Genomic DNA, 23,930 nt, shown 5'->3' on the forward strand with positions numbered 1-23,930 from the left:
ATAGGGACGGGTTATATTCATTCATACAGTTATTCATTGAAGATAATCATCTATCCATCCATCCATTCATTCACCCACTCTTCCTATCATATTGTTACCATCCATCAATCCAATTGTATCATACCTTATTCATCCATCCATCCATCCATCCATCCACTTGTATCATAGTGCATGCATCCATCCATCCATCCATCCATCCATCCATCCAATTGTATCATAGTGCATCCATCCATCCATTTATCCATCCATTTATCCATCCACCCATCTATCCATTTATACATCCATCTATCAATCCATTCAGTTGTATTAGACTGTATCCATCTATCCAATTGTATCATAGTGTATCCATCCATCCGTCCATCTATCCATCTATCCATAATTCATACAATTGTGTCATAGAATATCCATCCATCCATCAATCCATCCATCCATGTAATTGTATCAGTGTATCCATCCATCCATTCATCAATCCATCCAATTGCATTAAAGATTATCCATCCATCCATCCATCCATTCCTCCAATTGTATCATAGAGTATTGTATCAGTGTATCCATCCATTTATTCATCAATCCATGCATCAATCCATCCAATTGCATTAAAGATCATCCATCCATTTATCCATCCATCCATCCATCCATCCATCCATCCATCCATCCATATAATTGTATTATAGTGCATCCATCAATCCATCCAATTGTATCATACTGTATCCATCCGTCCATCCATCCATCCATCCATCCATCCATCCATCCATCCATCCATCCATCCATCCATCCATCTATCCATCCAGTTGTTTTGTAGTGTATCCATCCCTCCATCCAACCATCCATCCCTTCAATTGTATCATAGATTATTCAACCAATAATCCATCTATTCATATAATTGTATCAGTGTATCCATCTATTCATTCATCAATCCATGCATCAATCCATCCAATTGCATCAAAGATCATCCATCCATCCATCCATATAATTGTATTATAATGCATCCATTAATGCATCCATTTGTATCATACTGTATCCATTCATCCATCCATCCATCCGTCCATCCATCCCTCCATCCATCCAGCTGTATTGTATCCATCCATGCATCCATCCATCCATCCATCCATCCATCCATCCATCCATCCATCCATCCACTTGTATCATACTGTATCCATCCATCCATCCATCCATCCATCCATCCATCCATCCATCCATCCATCCATCCATCCATCCAATTGTGTTATAGAGTATCCATCCATCCATCCATCCATCCATCCATCCACCCATCCATCTATCCATCCACCCATCCATCCATCCATCCATGATACATCTAGCCTGTCTTTTTATCTCTCTAAGTGATATACAAAAATAGCTGAGTACTAGCATAGTGTGAAGCTGTATTTCTGCGCTTCTTCCTGCATCTACTCACACTTTTTTTTTTCTTGGAAATCAGCATGAATCTCAGTTACCTCATTATGGAGCAATCTGACGAGGTCTAAAATAACATTCCTACCTCCCTGCTAGTCACATGAGGACAACTTATTAAATTTAGCTGACGTCTACATCGCTCCATTGTGCATGCATTGTGTGTGCCTGAAACATTGTTTTCCATCTGCTTAAAGGTGAAGAGCCGGGCTGTGGCTGAATGCAGGTGCGCTAAAGAGAAGGGTGTCGTGTCTCCGCACGTCGCACGCTCATGTGGGCACGACAGCAGGCACCGTTGATCACACAGCTGTGTCTGCCTGTCCCATCAGCCATCACTTTAAGCAGAGTGTCCCCATTCTGCCTCTGCCTCATCTATCAACACTATTCGGTAAGAAAAAAACAGGCTTTTCATTATCGCTTGATATTGTTGCACAGGGATGTTGCATTCATTCATGCAATTTGCTTATTGTTCCACATGGCCTATGTGTTGGCGAGGTGAATGCACTGAGAGCTGTGTCTGTGAAGAGAGGTGCTGTGCGATTGTGGGGTTTTAAAGATGCTTCCTCTTTAAGGTCGAGAGGATTTATAAATGTTAGATGGTTTTAATGTGTAATGCAGCTTCCTGGTAGAGGTTGGTTGCATAATGCAGTGTTTAGTACACGTAAGTTATGTTTGTATGCTGATTTTGCTAAATAGGATTGCAGTTATGCGTTGTGTGGCATTAACAATAAAAAAAGCTTTTATAAATGGATATGCAAAACTTAATAAAATGTTGTGTTATGCATGTCTGGCCAGTTGGTGGCGATGTAATTTTCAAAAGAAACACTGGGCCCTATCATACACCTACCGCAATAAGACCTGTATGGATTAATTTGTTGTTATTTTCAGACCAGCGCAACCGTAATTTTCACATCTTGCGCCATGTTGTTTAAATAGCAAATCCATTTGTGCCACTTTGTGGACTCATGGGTGTGCTGGTCTAAAAAGGAGGTGTGTTAAAATGCGTTGTTGGGGTGTTACTATTTTGAGGAACTGAACTAAAAGCTGGTCTAACGTCCAGCGCAGAGCGCATTAGTTATGTGCCTATCCTGATCCAAACGCTTACACATTGCTTAATACAGCAATGCACAAATATCTTTACATATGAAAAAAATAAAGGATTAAAATGTTACAAATATTTATTATTTTATACATAAATATAAAAACCTCTACCTCCATGCCATCATGTCGTTGGGGATTTTTTTAGTTTATTCATGACAATTTGCATTTGTATAATGTTATAATTATTATGAGTATTAATTATTATATGCATATTTATATTTGTTTTAATAAAAACAAGTTTAGATTTGTCCACCTGTCAGGTTTTGGAGATTATATGGGGCATAAGAATAGGTTGGGTGTTTGGATATAACTCAGTTTTTTGACCACACTTCGTTATTATTGTTCATTTATTCATTTGCTGGAAAATAGAACTAAAATTAGAAATAGTTTTGAAACAAATCTTTGCACTTAACAAATGAAATTAAATATGTAGGATTAAATGTGTAGGCTAGTGGAGTGTGTACAACACCATTTTCTTATCCATGAAAATAAAGAATTTAAGTAAAGTAAAAGTAGAGTAGAGAGAAAGTAAAGAGGCCGATTGGGGGAGGCTCATTCTTTATGCTCGTGCTGCAGATGATCAGTTTAACTGTTCAGTTCAGTTTTTACGATTCCAAAGTCACCATGTAAATAGCAAATGTACCATGGCGGGACGCAATTGACTCTTAAAGTAAATGGGAGATGAGACTCTGATTGGTTTAATTCACGTTATGCTCAGAACACACCCAACTCATGAAGAGAATAAGTACAACTCTGTTAGATCATGCGCCAGGGTGCAAATCGTGTTTTCCATCCTTAAAATAGCAAAAGTGGATTCAGACATTTTAGGGCATTTACTTTAGACTTTGCGCCGAGATCGTTAAAATAGAACCCATCGTGTCTGTGCACATATGGTTTTGTAGTCCACCATTTTTGTTTTTCAGAGTGAATGCAAAATAAAAGAATCTAAATAAAAATGCTATTATTATTTAAATGAACAAATATTTAACAACATTCTGTTATTTCAGCTGTTTAAATGTTCATGTAAAAATGTAATAAAGCAGAAGAAAGAAATTCAAAAAGGATTAAAATAATTAAATAATAACACTTTTAGGTGAACTATCTCTTTTAATTAGAACAAATAAATGATAGCATTTCTGATCTCAGACCTGTGGACCCTGATGTAAAGTGTGTGCTAAAACATGGAAAGGTAGCATCTGCAATACATTTACACATGGCTACTCTGGGATTTGGGGGCTTCTTGTTCTTGTAGGCTTCACTTTCGCTCTCCATCTAATTGCCCATTTCTTCCTATCACACTCCGTTTGAACTGCTCCCTCTCACTGTCTCTGTAGTATTTATTGACCGCCCAGTATGGCAGCTCACCTGCGACACACACACACACACACATGCACCTGTTTCACTTTTTCCCCATTTAGTCCGACTTTGATTTGGGCGTGTGAGTAATTCGGCCCACTTAATGTAGTGGCTGTACTCAAGCTGCACTGCATTTGCAGCTGTTAAAATGACAGGCAGGTCTCCAGCTGCTCTCCTTTCTGAAGAAAAAAAGAGAGAGGTGGGCTTGTAAAAAGGAAGAAAATGACAGCACAGCTACTCAGTGCTGAGAGGCCGACGATGAACGATAGAATGACTAAATAGGCAGAGAAAAAAGAATGAGAAGAAAATCCTTAGCTTATATATTTTGTCCATACTGTAATGATTGCTTGGATGCAACCTGAAAATGTAATTAATACTATAAGTTCTGTATAAATGGCTTGTGCTGATGATGTAATGTATAAATACATTTGCACTAGTCCAGATGATATTCTCTCACTCACTCTCCTTTGACTCAGTCCCTGATTTATCAGAAGTCAGCATAGCGAAATGAACCACCATTAGTGGTTCATTGCATATCTCTGCCATCATGAACTTCCCTTGTAGCAAGTGTGTGCAAAAATATGTCAAAGTTGCACACCGTGTAATTATATGTCTTTTTTGTAGCATTGTGTTGTAATAATATATATATTTTTTATTATTTAAGGTAGCTCCACACAAATGTGGTAGTGCTGAGATGATTTTATTCCCCCCTGCTTAGCTTAACACACACAATTAGGCAATCTCTCAATATCAGTTGAGTCTCTCTTTTGCCTGTTAACCAAACACCATGCTGCAATGTACATCCTATTAATAAAATATGATGAGTCTTTAGTGTGTTCACAAAATATATTTCAAAACTTACAGTTGAAGTCTTTAAGTTTTTTTATTTTTTATTTTTTTAAATGTTTCCCAAATGGTGTTAAACAGAGCAAGGAAATTTTCCCAGTATGTCTGATAATATTTTTTCTACTTTAGAAGGTCTTATTTGTTTTTTTTTTCAGCTAGAATGAAAGCAGTCATTAATTTTTTAAACACCATTTTAAGGTCAATATTGTTAGCCTCTTTAAGCTATTTTGTCTTTCAATAGTCTACAGAACAAACCAATAGCTTGCCTAATTACCCTAACCTGTTAACCTAATTAACCCAGTTAAGCCTTTAAATGTCACTTTAAGCTGTATAGAAATGTCTTGAAATTATCTAGTCAAACATTATTTACTGTCATCATGGCAAAGATAAAAGAAATCCATTATTAGAAAAGAATTATTAAAGCTAGTATGTTTAGAAATTTGTTTAAAAAAAACTACTCTCTGTTATACAAAAATTGGGGGAAAAAGTAACCAGGGGGGCTAATAATTCAGGGGGGTTAATAATTCTGACTTTAACTGTGTGTGTATATATATATATATATATATATATATATATATATATATATATATATATATATATAAACATGATCAGGTGGTGTTTGTGGTTTGCTCATCTCGTAGTCAGATGGAGATGGGACAGAAGTGGGGCCAGAGTATTGTGGTTCCACACAAAAAGACAGGGAACATCTCCCTTTTTAAGTTTTGTCAATCCACCAGATATCAAAACAAAATTATCCTTAGGATGTACACTACAATCTAGTAGTTTGTGTAGGACTGAAGTGATCCCAATGGAATTTGAGTAACCACTGGAGTTTGAGTAACCACTCACGAGAGAAATTTGAGATGTCAGAAAGCGTACACAGCGACTTCTGGTGGATTCGGGAAAAAAACAAAAACTGCAAAAAAAAAATAAAAAAACACGTAGCTGTTGGGATGTATTTGGCGCTTTCTAGAAATGTATATAGGGGTATGTTTTCAGAATGAGCCTGGGTTGCAATATTTATGATCAATTTAATGCATTCTTGCATAATCAAATAACGATCTTCAATAAGAAACAAATACAAATAAACAAGCAAACATATAAATAAATGCATACAGTTAAAGGCAAAAGTTTTGGCCTGTTTCCAATATGGAGAAAATATTTTCAACATTGTAGTTTTAATAACTAATTTTGTTTGTCTTTGCTATGATGACATATAATTGTACTAGTTATTTCGCATGATATTAGTATTCATCTTTAAAGTGCTATTTACAGGCTTGTTTAATTATGTTAACTAGGCAAGTTAGGTTAATTGTGCTGAACAAGAGTGGATTGCTCTATAGCCAAAATAAAATACAAATAAAAATAATAATAATGGAATAAAAGAAATTAAAAACAATATCAATAGGATGCTTATAATACAAACTTTAGAAATTATAAATAAAAATAAAAATAAAATAAAAATAAAAATAATAATAATGGAATAAAAGAAATTAAAAACAATATCAATAGGATGCTAATAATACAAACTTTAGAAATTATTTGAAAAAGTAAAAACTGATTTTGTTTCAGCCAAAATAAAAGAAAAAAGACTTTCTCCTGAAGAAATAAATTGATAGTAAAGTAAATGGTACAATTGAAATGTAAAAATGTCCTTAAATGTCTCTGTTTAACATGTTATTAAAGTCCCCAAGAAATCCTAGACCAACCACATAATTTTGTTAACTCACATTGCAGGTTGCGTGTCATTAAAAAAATAGTTTGCCCTTCTAATTTTTATTGAAAACTGAAAATACATTTCTTGTTTTTGTTTTCAGTGAAATTGCCAGATTACGTATGTTTTAGCAAATGGGCGTGGCTGACATATTTAGACTTCATCCCAGTTCTATTTTTGTACTCCTACATCTTCCCCTTCCCCTTGACCCTTGAAGAGTGTGAATAACTGTACTGTGCATTTACATCTTGGCTATATTCATGTAAACACAAAAACAACACTAACATTATAGCAGACATTGTAAAAAGAGTTATTATTAGGGATTATGGATAGCGGAATTTAGAGGGTTTTTTTTAAACCATGACAAAAAACACGAACGCCATTATGAATGTATTCAAAGGTGCTTGTTTGTTGTAAAATAATCAAAATAATGACAATATTGATAATATAATGAATACAAATTTGTGGATCTCCTTACTTCCGGGTGCAGCTATACTGCTGCTGTGGCTGGTGTATTCTGGGAATTTTTTTAACCCTTTAGTATTGAGTGTGGTCCTGAAAAATCTCCAAAAATCTCCTATCCCTTCATGGGAACGTGCAAAATGAGGTGTAGGGATGAAGGGAAAGGGCTAAGGGGTAGAATTGGGATTGGGCCTTCATCACGCTACTCCAACTGTCTCAAACAAACCCAAACACTTTTCCTGATCTTTCTGAATCACCTTGAGTAATGAAGTTTTCCCTGCGCACTCACGGTTTTAAAAACTCTTTGGTGCGTTAATCTTGTCAATAATATTATTCAGAAGGTCATGAAATGTACTGAATGAAATGCCTACTTAATTACATCCATTCAGCTTGCAGCAAAAAAATTAAATAAAATAAAAAAAACAAAAAAAAAAAACAAGCCACACCCACTGTTTTCTCATTCAATTATTTGTTTATCTAGAAACTGCTTCACAGTGCGAAATTTGGTTCATGGGGACTTTAAACACTGGGATTAAAAATCCATAGAAGAGTAAATAAATTTGTCTTCGACTGTACATTCGATTGATATAAATACATTAGAGTAAGGTCAAAGTTTTGTGCTAAAGAAAACAACAAAGCAAATGTTTAATGAATTTATTTAGTTTGAAATTTGATTTGGGCGTGTGAGCAATGCAGCCTCAACATGCACTGCATTTCCAGCTGTTAAAATGACAGGCGGCTCCTGTGACTCCAGCTGCTCTCCTACTGAAAAAGAGAGAAAGCGAGGTGGGCTTATAAAAAAGGAAGAAAATGACAGCACAGCAACTCAACGCCGAGAGGCTGACAATGAACGATGGAATGACGAATGGCAAAATAGGCAGAGAGAAGAAAGAATGAGAGGAAAAGTCTAGCTTATCCATTACTGTAACGATTACTTGCGGGCAAGAATGCGCTTTCTCTGAAATCATAAATCTAGCTCGGAAAAGACAATTAATAATTACAGGCCGACTCATTACAGGGCCACATGAAACAAGCTGTGACCTACTTCTGGTGGTTTGCTGGCATGCCGTGGATGATGGGATTGATGGGAATGATATTTCTCTTCAGATCTAGGAGCTGTCACCTTTATCTTTTGATCTTTATGAAAAGCCATGCAGATGGAGATGGGCTGCTGGACGGCGGTGTGTGTGCTGATGGAGATTGAAACACTCTCTAGAAGCTCGTCGGACAAAATGCTGCAGGTTTCTCGCATCTGTCAGGTTATATAGAGCTCAGGCCTAGAACATATGCTGAAAACAGATGCAGACCTCTTCTTGTGTCTACCTTACTTGTACTGTGTCATTTATATGTGTGCACTTTTCTCACTGCATGAGAAAAAGTAGGTTGAGATGAGATATATAGCTTAAAGTTCAAATGAAATCAAGACTAACCATATGATTTTGTTAGCTCACATTGCTGGTTTTGCTGTGAAGAATTCATCTATGGATGTCTTTAAGAGAAAAAAAAAAAAATTAAAAATTAAAAAAAAAATTAAATTGTTTGCCCTTGTAATCTTTAATTGAAATCTGAAAATGCACTTTTTTATCAGTTAAATTGTCAGATTATGTATATCTTAGGAATTCTTAGGAATATATTTTTGACAACAAACAAAAATGGTGAGGAGGAGGTGTCTGCTAGGTTGTAATAACTCTCCCCCTGTAATAAATCTCACCCTTTCCCGATCTTTCTGAATGACATCTACATCCATTCAGCTCACAGTAAAAAAAACAGGCCACGCCCACTATTTTCTTATGTGATCGACATAGGCTCATTTTGAAACAGTAGCACTTTATTTGTTTCTGGAGATCGCAAATTATGTAGCTAGATGTACGTATGGCTGCATTTCGTTTTTGAAACGAACACTTCGGGCATGACAGCGATCCTTTTCATGCTTACTAGCTGACTGCTTAACTCTGTGTGGATGGCTTTCCCACTGTTACCAGTTTGTGCAGTAGCTTGGCATGTACGTCGGCAGACTTAAGACACAGAGAGGAGTGCGGTCCTGTGAAGAATGGTTCCAGAGAGTGGATGAGACAAAAACATAAAAAATAAAATAAACAAGTAAATAAAGGGGTGAGAATGTGGTAAAGTCTGAAAACATGGTAAAAATCAAGCGATGGCTTTTCTTTTTCTGCATTGCTTTTGAAAACACTGTTGTTTGGGTTTAGGGAAGGTGGAGGGAGGGTCAGTCGATTGGTCAGTCAGTTGACAGCGGCCTTTGATGGATTTACATAAGCAGAGCAGACTTGTTGGCACTTGGGAGAGAAATTTGAGATCTCAAAAAACGTACAAAGAATGGTTTGGTGGATTCGCAAAAACTGCAAAAAACATACCTCCTGGGACGTATATAGCAGTACATTTTCAGAATGAGCCTGGATTACATTTAATATTCCATTTCTTTAGGAACTTTGTCACAATAAAAAAAAATAAATAAAAAATGGTTGCAGCTTCCATGAGGAATTTAAAGGGGCCAAAATGAAAATTGTTCCTTTATAAGACTTCTCAGTTAGGCCCGGTATTAATCTTATTCTACAATGAGGAAATGCGCTCAATTTTGCAATTGCTTCAGAACTTTTGATTTAGTTGCCTGTAGGAGAAATTAATAGGAATAAAAAAAAGGAAGAAAAGGCACAAACTACATGGTCTATAAACAAGTATGTTTATGACTATACATTAAAAGTTGCATAAAATGCTAAGACAATATCAGTTTGCACCTTCAAAAAGCTTAACAAATTTTTTTAATGTATAAAAATCAATTGAAGTGAATGAAACTGGAAGTCTTGAGCCAAAAAGATTTTAATGGCTGCACCCGCTCGTACGTGGAGGGTAAAGGTCAATACTTCAAATGAAATCAGAAAATGAACTGAAATGATGTCAAATTACATAAAAAAAAGGGAGTTTCAATTTAACTTTTTACACTGTTGGTGGGTTTGTTCTGGAACTCAAGTACTCAAGGCAATCTCTATATAGTGGAAATCAGTATTCTGTGCTTTTTTTTGCAAGTTTCACATATAACAACAGCTTTTTCTGGAGATCATCAAACCATGTGGTGCACATTCAGAAGAATGACATACTGTAAAAGATGCTGGGTTACACACAATAGATTTGTGTTGAGACAAATTAACTTATTAAGTTAACAAGTTAACTTATCAAACAGTTATTTTTATATATATACAGCAACTGCACTTCCTAATCTGTGCTCTGCATTTTCTGAATAAAAAGAGCAAACTTGCCATCATTGTTCTCTCTAAGTGGATGCACAAACCATCTATGCCATTTGTTCTTTTTCTGTGCCATTGCATAGATCAATGCTACTGCCAGAAGTTACTGAAACTATTATTTTCTCAAAGCCACCATCATTGTTGAGTTGATTGAGGGTACACTGCAGTGCAGTAAATTCAAACTGCTTTTTGCCCACAAACGAAGAATGAAAATAAGCATTATTTGACGTAAATCAGAGGCTTTAGTCGTATTATTTAAACCTCATTGGTTCTCACTCATCAAGCAAGCATGCTTTAGCAATGATTGGACAAGAAACAATTTGTTGACTTCTTGTTTACAACAAAAAAAGAACATAATCTGACACATTGAGTATAACAGACAAAATGATCATGTATTACAATCCTGGAATAAATTTTAGTATGATTAGAGCTCTTTTATATGGCCATACCTGTCAACCCTCCTGTTTTTCCCGGGATTCTCCCGTATTTTACAGTTCTATCCTGCTATGATCCCTAGCAGATGAAATAAATCATTCATTCATTGCCCTTTAATCAGAATGTGTACATTATACAGTGAAGAAACGGCTAATGTGATTTGATTCTGTTTCATTATAACAGCTATTAATTTTAATAAGCTGAATTGTTTGCTAATTTATTTGCTGCTAATGTATACTATTTATTTTTTTCTTTTGTAAAATAATAATAATAAAACATATTACTGACCATTTAACTGTTTATTTACAACAAAACAGCTTCAAATGAGCATATTTAGTAATTTGAGATTTTTTAAAAGGGGTCGGGGGAATCCCTTATTATGGTGGGCATATTCCTTATGTTCACATCCCAATGTTGACAGGTTTGACTCTTCCCTGTCAGTGGCAATCTGTTATATACTACAAATTTGTAAACATTCAATTAAACATCATGGGATTCACATACAATCAAAGAAAAACAAACAAACAAACGTTTTCATAAACCTGGAGAGTGAACAGAATATGGAACAGAACAACAACAACTAAAACATTCACTGCATGATAAAGCCTACTATAATACAAGTAGAATGACACAAAAAATCTGTTTTTTTTTTACATTAATGTATCTTTTTTTTATATAATCTTCCCAAATATCTACTAGAGCATAAATTATACACAACGATATTGTGTTAATACAACAGGTAAACAAAGTTGATGTTGAGTGACACGAATACAGCTATCTTTATATTGGTCTCCACAACATAAGACACAAAAATAAACACACATATATGCAGCTGGGCTTTATCCATGGGTTTTATAAGCCGTAAGTGCTCTGATTGACCTTATAGGAGATATGTTTTGTATTTCTGCAGTTTTTCTGAACCAGTGATTCCAATCATTCACGAATCAATCTTTCCTTTGAGTCTGTTCTTTCTGTTCAGTGAATTGACTAAACACATTCGCAAAACAATCAGAAACAGTTCACATTTGTTCAGACTGCTCGCTCACTGAATCACCAGAAACAGTTTCTCAGTCAGTAACAGAGAGCCGATAGTAATTATAATTAGGCCCAGTGAACAAACAGTTCGGAATCAAATGGATAATTTACTACAAAGGCCAAAACCAAAGTGTTTTCAGTCTGCTCATGCTGTTTTTCAGTTGCTTTATGCTCTAAATGGAAGCCTTTAACAATTTAGACAGTTTCTTGTTTAGAGGTATGTCTACAAACATCCAAAAAATCTTTTTTTAATATTTCACTGAAGAATAAAGGAGAGTAAATCAGGTTTGTAAGTACATGAGAGAGTAAATGATGAGTAAATTTAGCTTCTTGAGTGAACTGACCCTTTAAATATGCATTGTACAGTTAGTTTAGCAAATTTCATTTTGATGAACGAGTTTACTAACATAACTTTTTCAGGGTTCTAGTCTTAGCTCAAACAGACAGTAATACTGAATGTTCCAAACTGTTTAGAGTCTGTTTGAAAATGTACTTTTTACCCCTTTTTACAAGATGTAAGACAAGCTTTCATCTCTAGAATATGTCTGTAACATTTCTACTCAAAATATGCATCAGATTATTTATTATACAACGCAGAATATGCCCATTTTCAGGTCTGAGGACAGTGTAGATGTTTTTGTAGTCTGTGTCTTAAAATGCGAATGAGCTGGTTCTTCCCGCCCACAGTTCCCATGTGTGTCTCCTTCTCATGCGTTAAAGCAGATAAACAGCAGTCAGTGACAGTGACAGGCACAGATAAAGCAGAAATTCAGCTCATTAGTCAAAAGCACCAAGTTTATTTAATGTATTTGTGGTGTTTATTCAAGCCTTTCTGCAATGATGATTCACACACAAACACCGTTACAAAGTTTGAAGTACACATACATGCTGCTGTGGTGATTCTAGCGCTTATAGAATTACATAGGTGCAGCTAATCACAGAGAGTTGGAACAGATCTTTGAATCCCAGTTTCTTTACAAATCCTGTCCTGTGGACTTATTAAACATGTGATAGGGAGACATGTTAATACTTGCCTGTCAATCAATTCGGTGGGTGGGGAAACTACATCACATTACAGTTGACCTCAAAATTTAGGATTTGGATTTTAACATCAGGGAATTAAAAAAAAGAGACGTATTATGTTTAATTCACTTCTATCTGAGAGTGGACACACTATACCTTCACACAGTTCTGTCCAAACAGCTTCCAAAAGTTGATTTTGCATAGGTGCCACACAAGCCAGAGCTTTAATGAGGAATAGCCAGTGTGTTTGCTCATTGTCTGTGTTTAGATTGAAATAAGGCATTCAGCACGACCGTAAAGCTTTAATGTACAAGTATATAGAGAAATTCAGGACCCAATGAACGATATTAGCCCATGAAAAAGTAAGGATGATCCCAATAGTTCATTTTAATATTTATACAGTGAAAATTTTTACAGGGGTGTTTGTGGGTACAATTTTACAGCAGGCTTATCATAATCTCATCCCAATAATTCTTGGAGCTCTGCCTGAACATACATCATGATTCTGGAAAGTAAATGTGTGATGTTTTGTTCATCGTACGCAGAGTTGAAGCTCTTTATCACTGCCACATCCTGCATAATAAATATAATTTTAAAATTTATTGAAGGTGCATTGTTTCCTCTGAAATCACTGCTTGTGTTTATTGTTGCGTAAATCCCCCTTCATTAATATGCACCTTGATGTTGTACCAAAGTGCATCTATTAGACTGTGGATGTCTAATCTGATCTAGCTCATTTATCTGTAAAATTATCTTAACTTAGACTCCAGCATCTAGCTGCATGCTAGATTACTTCCACCTAGCATTATTTATTCAAGTTCAAAATATATAATCCTGTAGCTAACATTATTTTTAGTAAATTTATTTGTTTGTTCATCTACCTGTTTGTCTGTCTGTCTGTCTGTCTGTCTGTTTGTTTGTTTGTTTGTTTGTTTGTTTGTTTGTTTGTTTGTTTGTGGTTGGTTGGCTAGTTTCTTTCTTTCTTTCTTTAATCTTTGTTGTTTGTTGTTTGTTCATTCGTTCGTTTGTTCATTTGTTTGTTCATTAATTTATTCATTCATTTATTAATTATTTTTATTTTATTTTATACTTTTATAGCTACATACAGTATCTGCTTTTTTCTTTCTTTCTATATATTTATTTATTTTGTTTGTTTGTTTGTTTGTTTGTTTGTTTGATTGATTGATTGTTGGTTTAGGTTATAATAATATACTTATATTTTCTTAATTAATGTATTTGTTTATTTAAATATCTATCTGCTTATTGGTTTGTTTGTTTATTTATTTATTGTATTTTTTATTAGTTTGTTTAGGTTTTAAAGATATACTTTTACAGCTACATATCTGATTATTCCTTACTTTCTTCTTATTAAATAATATTTTTTATTTGTTTGTTTGTTTGTTTATTTTTAATGATATACTTTTATAGCTACATATCTGCTTCTTTCTTTCTTTCTTTCTTTCTTTCTTTCTTTCTTTCTTTCTTTCTTTCTTTCTTTCTTTCTTTCTTTCTATTTATTAATGCAATTATTTAATTCATGATATAAATATGTAGCTTATATTATCTTAATAAATGTTTTACCCATGAGATATAAGTAAATGGAGAGATCTACCTGACCTCAAACTTCCCTCTCACCGTGCAAACAGGAGGGAGCTCTCCATTTAAAACTGCAATCTGGAGTTGTCTTTTAAAAATGTCCTGCTGTTATCAGCGCTCAGTGAATCTTGGGATGTTCAAGAGTGCAAAAGAATCCATCAGTTGTATCCTTCATTACCTGGAAACAGACACATTTGGAGGCTGCATTTGAAGGAGCCTTTGAATTGTTTTGAAATGAGACGATCTTCGAAGACGCAGCGCCCTTCAGCCTCTGAAAACAGACACAGCTAGTGTTGTTGAAGGTAAACTTGATATTAACTATATTAAATAACAAATTGTAGTTGTGTGACTGTGCATAGAATCCTGGAAAATCTTTTTGAATGCCCTCCTTTTTAAGATTGATTTCTGTATTCTTACAATCATCTTTTCTAAAGCTTTATAAAGAAGGCATTGAGTTAAATTGCACCCCTGTCAAAAGCCTGTACATGTAATAGCACAGCATTCAGCGAACATACATTCAGAGTCTTTTGACCTCTCCTCTGTCTCTGCCATCACATTCTCACAGTCTGAATTCACTCAGCAGAAGTTTAAACACGACTTTCATCTTTTTCTTCGATTGCTTTAGCGTCTCCTCTTTCGTTTCAGTAACTCTTTTGCCCTACAGCTCTTTACCCCTTATACCATCTCAGTCTTTTCTTTACCGATCTGTTAAATTCACACTCTCTTCTTTGAAACTGCTGTCTTGATGTGGAATTATCTGTATTCTTCTCACCTACGGTTGTGTGATGGAGCAGATCTGTCATGGTTGCGTCTCCAGGGGCCTTTCTTTCACTTTCCTCACAGCTCTTGCCTTTTCTGCCATTGTAGGAATTACTGTACCTGACAAGCATGTTGTAGTGTAACATCCCTTTGCCCTACTGACCACTTTCTATTATTTCTAACACACACACACACATGCACACGCACACACAGTATAAGTGGCTGAGTGTAAGGAACAGTACAGGTCACCAGTTGGCTGGGAACTTTTTTTTTAAACAAATTTTTGTCTTTCAAAAGAGATTTTGCATAATTATCCCTAAAAAGTAATAATAAAAAAAATTAGCATTATTATACTTATCATCATCATCATCTTCATCAATATTCATTTATTCATTAATTTTCCATCAGCTTAGTCTCTATTTCTGTGGTCAATCGCCAACTGTTCCAGCTATTTTTTTTACAGAAGTTGCCCTTCCAGCTGCAACCCAGTACCAATGGTTTGAAGTATTGAAACCTATTGAAACTTAAAGTGTGTGATCTAGACCTGACATTGACCAACTACATCAGTCTGCACCACCTTCTGGATAAAATTGACAAAACAGTTATATTATATCAATAGAAATAAAAAAAAATTATCAAATGACTTTTGAAAAGTTTTGTCTATGTCATGAGACTGGTCTTGCAGATTCCTTGGATCATACAGAGAACACTGATATAATTTCAAGAGTTCCCACTTAGATATGCTTGGCATTTATAGCAGGTTTGGCATGCTGTCCCGGGAGAGAACCCTGAGCTCGGAGATATTTGAGCCCAGGGCTCCCGCCCGGTCTAGAAGCATATCAGGAGAACCGAGATCAGCTAGGTCTCGATCGCTCCCCCTTTAGAAGGGGAGAAAAAAGAGGAGATGGGGTGGAAGGGGGGATTCTTCCAAAACAAAGATAGAGCAGTAAGGAGAAAGTGATCCATTTATATTAAGCTAGGATCATTCTGATTGGATTATTACTGATTACGGATGAGTGGCCAGCGGTGCACAATCATATCACGTGCTCCTCTCGAAATGAGTTTATGAAACTTCACTTATTCCCAAAGTGACACGATTTTCTGTCCACCATCTTGAATTAGTTTGAAAATCAGTTGTTTTGAACTCTTAATAGATTGTTAGCCCAATTTCTACCAAATTTGGCTCAGACCATGCACTCTCAGAAATAAAGGTACATGAGCTGTCACTGGGGCAGTACCTTCTCAAAAGGTACATGCTTGTATCTGAAGAGACCATATTGGTATCTTAATTCAGTGGTTCTCAAAGTGGGGGTCGGGACCCCCCGAGGGGTCGCGGAGCAATGAAGGGGGGTTGCCTGGTAATTTCCAAAAATCTATTTATTTTTATTAAACCATAAGAATTAACATATTTTATATATAACTATACTGAAAATAAAAATAGTCGTTTATAGTTACTATATACTATATAGTTACTATAGTAGCTTATAGTTACTAGTTCTATTGGATTGCGACCCCTGGGGTAATTACATTATATTAAAGGCAGAAATAGCGTCAGATGCATTTTGATTTTATAACATCAGGTTATACTTTCTGGCACATTTAAAGCACTGACACAAATTTAATTGGTGTGTCTGCTTCATTGCATGCAAGGTTTCTGTATTTATAACCACCTCAAAGGATATTGGGGGTCGCGAGTCACTGGCATTGTTATTTTGGGGTCACGGGCTGAAAAGTTTGGGAACCCCTGCCTTAATTGACCATATTGGTACATTTAAGGTGCATTTGGGTACTAATATGTACCTTTGAAGTGTCTTTTGGTACAAATATGCAGACATTCCAAGTTGGGAAAAGTCATTTCCGGGGGATACAGAGTTGATCTGCGGGAGAGTGGGTGCCTGAAGAGCAGTGGGGGTGAGTTGTGCCTGACGTACCTGAAGAGTGGTAGGGGTGAGTTGCGCGCGACGTACTTGAAGAGCTAGGAGAGATGCGGTAGAGAGAGAGGTGTGCAACGTATTTAAGGACCGGGCGGGAGACGCACGATTTCTGGGAGATTATCATTCATTTGCGGGCATCCAGGAGTGTCTATGCATTTGCGGGGTACTCCTGCAACTTCCGGGAGACTTGGGATGTCTGAATATGTATCTTCTGAAAAGGTACTGCCCCCGTGACAGCTCCTGTAATTTCTGAGAGTGTGCTGCCAATAGGTTCTAGAATTTTATAGTTGCTCTGTAGCTTGTTGCTGTGCTTGTTGATGATGTGGCCGCTGTGCTGCTTTATTATTATTATTGTTATTATTATTAGTAGTAGTAGTAGTAGTAGTAGTAGTATTGGTAATTTATTTATTTTTTAATAAAATTACTTTATATTATTGTTAATGTTATATGCATACTATTATTTTTATCATCATCATCATCATCATCATTATTTTTATCATTATTATTATTATTTTACTACATAAATTATTAATTTATTCATTGATTAATGAGGGTTTGCCACAGTGGAATGAACCACCAATCTATCCAGCATATGTATTATTTATTGATTAATTTTTAAAACAATTACATTTTATTATTGTTAATATTATTATATACATAATGTTACTATTTTCATTATCATCATCATCGATGTCGTCATTATTATTATTATTATAATTATTTATTTATTTATTTAGTTTTATTTATTTTTTTTTTTACCTGTTGAATTATTTTGTAAATATTTACCCTGTCATCTTTTAAAACAGAGACAGGACATTTTTTTAACAGTATTCCTTACAATATTTTTCTTCTAAAGAATGTTTTATTTTTGTTTAGCTATATATATATATATATATATATATATATATATATATATATATATATATATATATATATATATATATATATATATATATATATATATATATATATATATATATACTATTTTAAAAACAAGGCCAATATTATTAGAAAATTTAAGAATTTTTTTTTTTTTTTTGCCTAATTAACCCAACTTGCTTAGTTGACCTACTTAACTTTCAAATTTTAAATTGCACTTTAAGTTGATTAAAGAAGTAATATAGTATGTACTTTTATAATGGCAAAGAAATTAAATGAGTTATTAGAATCAGTTATTAAAACCATTATGTTTAAAATGTGTTGAAAAATATCCTAATGGCTAATAGTTTTGACCATCTATTGGTGTAACAATAATTGTATTTATTTATTTATTTATTTGTGGGTAGTGTTAGCATTTAAGAAAAAAGGCTTGACGTGTTGGGAGAGGTGAAGAATTTCCGAAGCCTCTTGGAACTATGGAATTAGATTCTATTTCAGTATTTGGAGTGATGAGAGATATTAAATAATTTACTTACTATGTTTCTGCATGATGTCAGTGTGTGTTTGGTGGATTTATGCAGCTGGTAAGATGCTGAATGTCTGCTATTTGCATATTTATCTCATGCATAAATATTCATGAGCTAAGGTTGAAATTTCAGTGACGGACAGGAACAGGATAACGCTCAGCATGTTGCCTTTAATCTGCTGGTTGTCATTACCTTAAAGATGGTCTAACAGGAAACAGTCTCATCCCTCGCATTCTGGAAAAGAGATGCTTCATATTTAATACACTGTGTCCTCCACTAGTATTGGCAGCCTTGATAAATATGCTGGAACGTCTTTGGAAATGTATATATATATATTTCTTTTTTTTTTTTTCAAAATATTAACAAAAGACCTTTGCTTTAATTGATAATAGTGTTTTCATGATTACCAGTTTCAAATTGTTATTTATTAGTAAAACCGTGATTATTTAGTCTATCATGACATGAAAACTCACCATAAATCCTGTAATATTGCAGTTAGAGCAAAGGCTGCCATGTAAATGTACAGTTAAAGTCAGAATTATTAACCCCCTGAATTATTAGCCCCCCTGTTTATTTATATTTTCCCCCAATTTCTGTTTAATGGAGAGAAGATTTTTTTAAACACATTTCTAAACATAATAGTTTTAATAACTCATTTCTAATAACTGATTCATTTTTATTTAATAATTAAACTGAATGTTTAGAAGACAGTTGAAACAATTGACAGTGCAGCACTCAATTGAGATTCAAGAGTTCACACTTAGCTGATGATTGATAGTAAAGCTAGAGTAGAGCCCTGAGCTTATAAGATCCTCAAGACCTGGGCTCCCTCCCGTTGCAAGGCGAGAGGGGAGTTTGAGCTCAGGTAGATCTTGATGACTCCCCTTCTTGCTTGTTGTAGCTAAGTGTGTACTCAGAGTTAAGCTAATGTATTTTGATTAATTGTTTAGAGTGCTTGTTTTTGAACTGTGGGAGGAAACCGGAGGACCCAGGGAAAACCCACGCGATCACGGGGAGAACGAGCAAACTCCACACAGAAATGCCGTCTGGTTTGGAAAGGAATTAAGCCAGGGGCATTCTTGCTGTGAGGCAACAGCGCTAATCGCTGGCCACCGTGACGCCCGTTTGAAAGGAGGGAAAGTAGGGTTGGGTGGGGGGGTTTCTTCAAGACGAAGATATTGAGATGAGAAAAGTCTGGTTATTTATAGTGAGTTAAGGATCGTCTGATAGGATAATCAGTCATTAGCTAAAGTTGGAACAGCTGTGAACAATCATAAGCACGTGATCCTCTCGAAATTTGTTTATGAATAAACTTCACTTAATGAGCTGAATCTTGAAATTACAAAATTAAATAACAAATACAATTTTAAATCAGTCCAAAAAGTTGCAAAATACAGTATTTTTAAAAGTGGACAGGCCTTTTACATCTCTAATTGAGAACCAATGATGGCAAACAAACACAGTATAGTAATTATCAAAAAAAAAAAAAAATATATATATATATATATATATATATATATATATATATATATATATATATACAAATGTTTTTGTTAAATTTGTGTGCCACAATTATAGCCACCTTTTATATTAGCTAAATATTTTGAGGTACATTCTCATAAATAATTTCACTTTTTTTAGTACACATGGGTGAAGGTTAACAGAAAATCACTTAACTAAAACCTCCTGCTACAATTATTAAGTAGCACACAGTGCAAACATACTCAATCATTCATTACAACGGGTTAAACCAAACAACAGAGCTGTTATTCGAGACAGAAATTTGTTGAACTTCTGAAAATAAAACAAAATAGCAATAATAAAGACATTAAAAAAATTTCAAACATCTCGAATCTCTACATCTCGGGGGCCGAAAATTCAATATCAACACACTTTTAGATTCCTATTGTTGCACAATTCTGCTGTGTAATCGGTTCTTAGATCAATCTAGAGTAAAAAAGTCCAGAGCTTTTCATTGTTATTGACGTAAATTTTATCACAATTCGATATGATATCGTTTATCGGCCCAGCCCTTGTTAAAATGTAAATACTTGACGGATAGAAAACAATGCATTGAACCCCATTGTGGATTGTTTGTTTATATTGTAAGAAGTTCATTGTAAAATGTAAATAAATATAATAATAAATATGATTTTAGAGTTTTTAAAAAAATATTTATAAACTAGGAAATTACGTCTGCAACTTTAATGTAATACCCTTGGCCCACCACCCTCAATCAAGTTTGGCTTTTGGCTTTTCATAGGACAAGGTTTGGGCACCCCTGTTCTAAAACCACTGATCAATATCAACTGTTTGGAACGCTTTCACAACAAACGCCTCTGCTCTCTTTTGCTTTCTTTGCTCATACAGTATTTACCAAGGGTGGCAGAATTAGTGGAGGACACTGTAAGCCATTAAGTCGAGATGAAGGCGTTCTGACAAATCCATGCGTGCGTATGTGTTTGTGACCGAGAAGATCGCAGGCACTGGCAAACAGGCTGCGATTGAATGGAAACTGTGTTCACAGAATAGATGTGATAGGAAGAGTTTGTTCTTCTCACTTATAATTAGGGCTGACACGAATCAAGTGTGGTTGAGAGGGAGCTAATGAGAACATGACAGAGCAGAGAGGAGTAAAAGGTGCCAACACCATCACTTCCTGTTTTGCAGAAACTCTCCAGCAAACAGATCTGCTGAGCGTGACTCTATTAGTGCCTTTCGTTACTATATGCAAGTCATTTTTATTGGGTGAGGGTGGGGCTTTGTATGCTTCAGTGCTATTCATGCTGATGGCTTGTAGTTAATTACATTTTCAAGGATGAAAAGAAACATGGCTTTTTAATAAACTTTATAATTTGGTTTAAATTCCCTCTTTATATGCACAACTGAATTTTTTTCATGTTTTTATAAGTAGTTTATTTTGCTCTCCAAAATGGCACATAGTGTGAAAAAATAGTGTGATTATAATGTTAGATAATGTTTGATTTTATTATTTTTTATTTGATTTGATTGATTTGATTTTATTTGATTTAGTTTAATTAATTTTATTTTATTTTATAGTATTTATTTGTTTTATTTTGTTAAATTAATTAACTTTTTTTTCTTTTTATTTGTTTTATTTAATTATGTTTAATTTAATTTGATTTAATTTGTTGTATTTAAATTTAGTGTATTGTATTTTGTTTGTTTTTTATTTTGTTTAATTATATTTTAGTTTGTTTTATATATTTGCTTTATTTTGTTTAATGTTTTGTTTTGTTTTGTTTTGTTTTGTTTTGTGTAATTGTATTGTATTTATTTTATAGTATTTATTGTATTTTATTTTGTTTAATTAAATTTTATTGTATTTAATTGTATTGTATTTTATTTATTATTTTTTGTTTAATTTAGTTTTATTTTATTATTTTATTTTTTGTTTAATTTAATTTAATTGTATTTAATTTAATTTTATTGTATTTTATTAATTTAATTTAATTTAATTTAATTTAATTTAATTTTATTTAATTTTATTTTATTTTATTTATTTTATTTTTAATTATCCAGCAGCTCATTTGGATTTAAATAGACACACGCAAGAACAGTATATTTTTGCTTCAACAAAACAAAAGAGGGAGTTACATTTATTATAACATACAGATCATGTCTTATACGTCATGGTATAATAAATAATCTGTGATATATTTGGAGCTGAAACTTCACAGACACATTGTGAAAACACCTGAGACATATTTTATCATGTAAAAATAGACTTTCAATTATTTTGTGACACACAGTTTTTAGCCCCTACGGTGACACAAGTCTTGATCAGTCTGTGTGCATTTAGGTTTAAGTCCCCATCAGGATATAAAACCAAGTACACACACACACACACACACATACTCACACACACATACTCACACACACATACTCACACACACACACACACACTGGTTTGTCCAGTCCCCAGTCATCCAGTCACAGTGACACACACACACACACACACACACACACTTTGCTTGTTTTGTTCAACCTGCAGTCAATCAGCCACATTCACACATGCTAACAAACAGTCACCAGTTTGCCACATCAACTTTAATCTTCTGCCCACACGCGCAGACACACTTTCACACAGTGTCACGCAGTCTCCTCTCTGTATGTTTTCCACTTTTCTTCTGACTCAACGCCACTAACTCAATTTGTGGGAACTTTTACTTGCGTGCAGTTTACACTTTTTGATCTTGATCTATAGCTGCAGCTTGTCAGCAAACAGTGGAAAGCTGGCCATCATTAGTTGCACACATGTGGTAAATTTACTGGGAATGAACAGCACCACTGGCAACACTGTTTATCTCTGCGCACTGCCTTTGTTGTTTTTATCAGAGCTTGCTTGGTGTAGATGCATTGCTTGTATAGAGGTTTGCTATACTGTACTATGATTGCCATATCTTCAGCTCTCCATTCCATAGCCACACTAATTCTGCTACTTTTTGGCTTGTTTCCTCTGAGCAGGGGTGCATTTCCGAACTAACGTCGCAAATTCCGTTGTCACATTTAAAGTTCGGCGATTGAGTGTTTCCTGAATTCTCCATTCTAGCAAACATTTTTAAATTACATTGCAAGACTTCAAATTAAGTTTGCAACTACTCCTCTAGAGCTGTAGTTAGAAGCATAGTTCCTGGTTGTGTTCTATTCCGGGATATTTCCCTATGCCCTATTTCTTTAGAATGTTCCAACATACACTTTGAATGATTAATAAAAGGCTTAAAGAGCCCATATGGGTTTTTGAAAGTAACCTTCCATGCAATGTGTAACACAGCTCTAAGTGATGTGAAATATCCAGCTAAGGCTTAAATCTGAAATTGTAAAAATATAAAAGAGTCGACTCATAGTAGTTTAAATGAAATAGTCTTTAGCCATGTCGGCGTGACACCGATATAGAAAAATCCTGGCCCCGCCCACAAACACTGCAGAAGTCAAACACTGTAGCAGATCTCGGCTGAATCATGTCGTGAAGACGCAATGCTCTGTAATGTAAGGAAAAGTTAGTGTTATTTTTCCTACCCAAAGATGTTATTGCATTATAGCTTTGTCCTGTGTTCCTCTCATTTTTCTGATGAGTGCTTCAGCAATCTACACGCTTACAATGGGGGATTTGTGGGCCCTTTGTTAAAAGAAGGATCAGAAAAGACTATTGATGTATGGGACTTTGTCAGAGCTTGACGGGAACTTTACAGTACACAGTTCATAGATCAGTTTCTTCCTACATTTCACAAATGTAAGTAACTTACTGTAAGTGCTATTAAAATGGTTGCCTCTTTGTTTTCTCTAGCTTGTAAATTATGTATTTAATTTTGTTTTGTTACTTGTAACTGCTCCATGAGGCTTGTACTGTTTCTGGTTAACTCTTTATTATCAAATCACATCTAAAACCACGTTGAAAATGTGACACGTGCCACTTTATGGATTTAAATGCATTTGTGAGCTCGCAATCTTCTGCTGTTTGTCATTGCCTTGGTCACCATAAGCTGTTTCTACAAACGTGCGCCAGTCAAGTTTCAAAATAGTTCATCTTTTGTCACTGTTTGGATTAATACTGAATGTGTGTCATGGTTAG

At 34.7% G+C, this 23,930-nt stretch overlaps 1 protein-coding gene across 7 annotated transcripts in view; it reads left to right on the forward strand.

Annotated features, from left to right (window-relative positions):
- Window positions 1-23,930, forward strand: part of dlgap3 (discs, large (Drosophila) homolog-associated protein 3) — a 328,237-nt gene that overhangs the window by 130,711 nt on the left and 173,596 nt on the right. For 6 of the 7 annotated variants that reach the window (XR_015515960.2, XR_015515961.2, XM_088651379.1 and 3 more), the window contains one exon: window positions 1,608-1,798. The exons of the other annotated variant lie outside the window; for it this stretch is intronic. The gene's annotated coding sequence lies outside the window, so the exon portion shown is untranslated. The remainder of the gene's footprint in view (window positions 1-1,607; window positions 1,799-23,930) is intronic. 7 annotated transcript variants of the gene reach the window in all.

The sequence above is a fragment of the Danio rerio genome, chromosome 19 (assembly GCF_052040795.2).
Source record: "Danio rerio strain M-AB ecotype USA chromosome 19, GRCz13ab, whole genome shotgun sequence".
Taxonomy (NCBI): domain Eukaryota; kingdom Metazoa; phylum Chordata; class Actinopteri; order Cypriniformes; family Danionidae; genus Danio; species Danio rerio.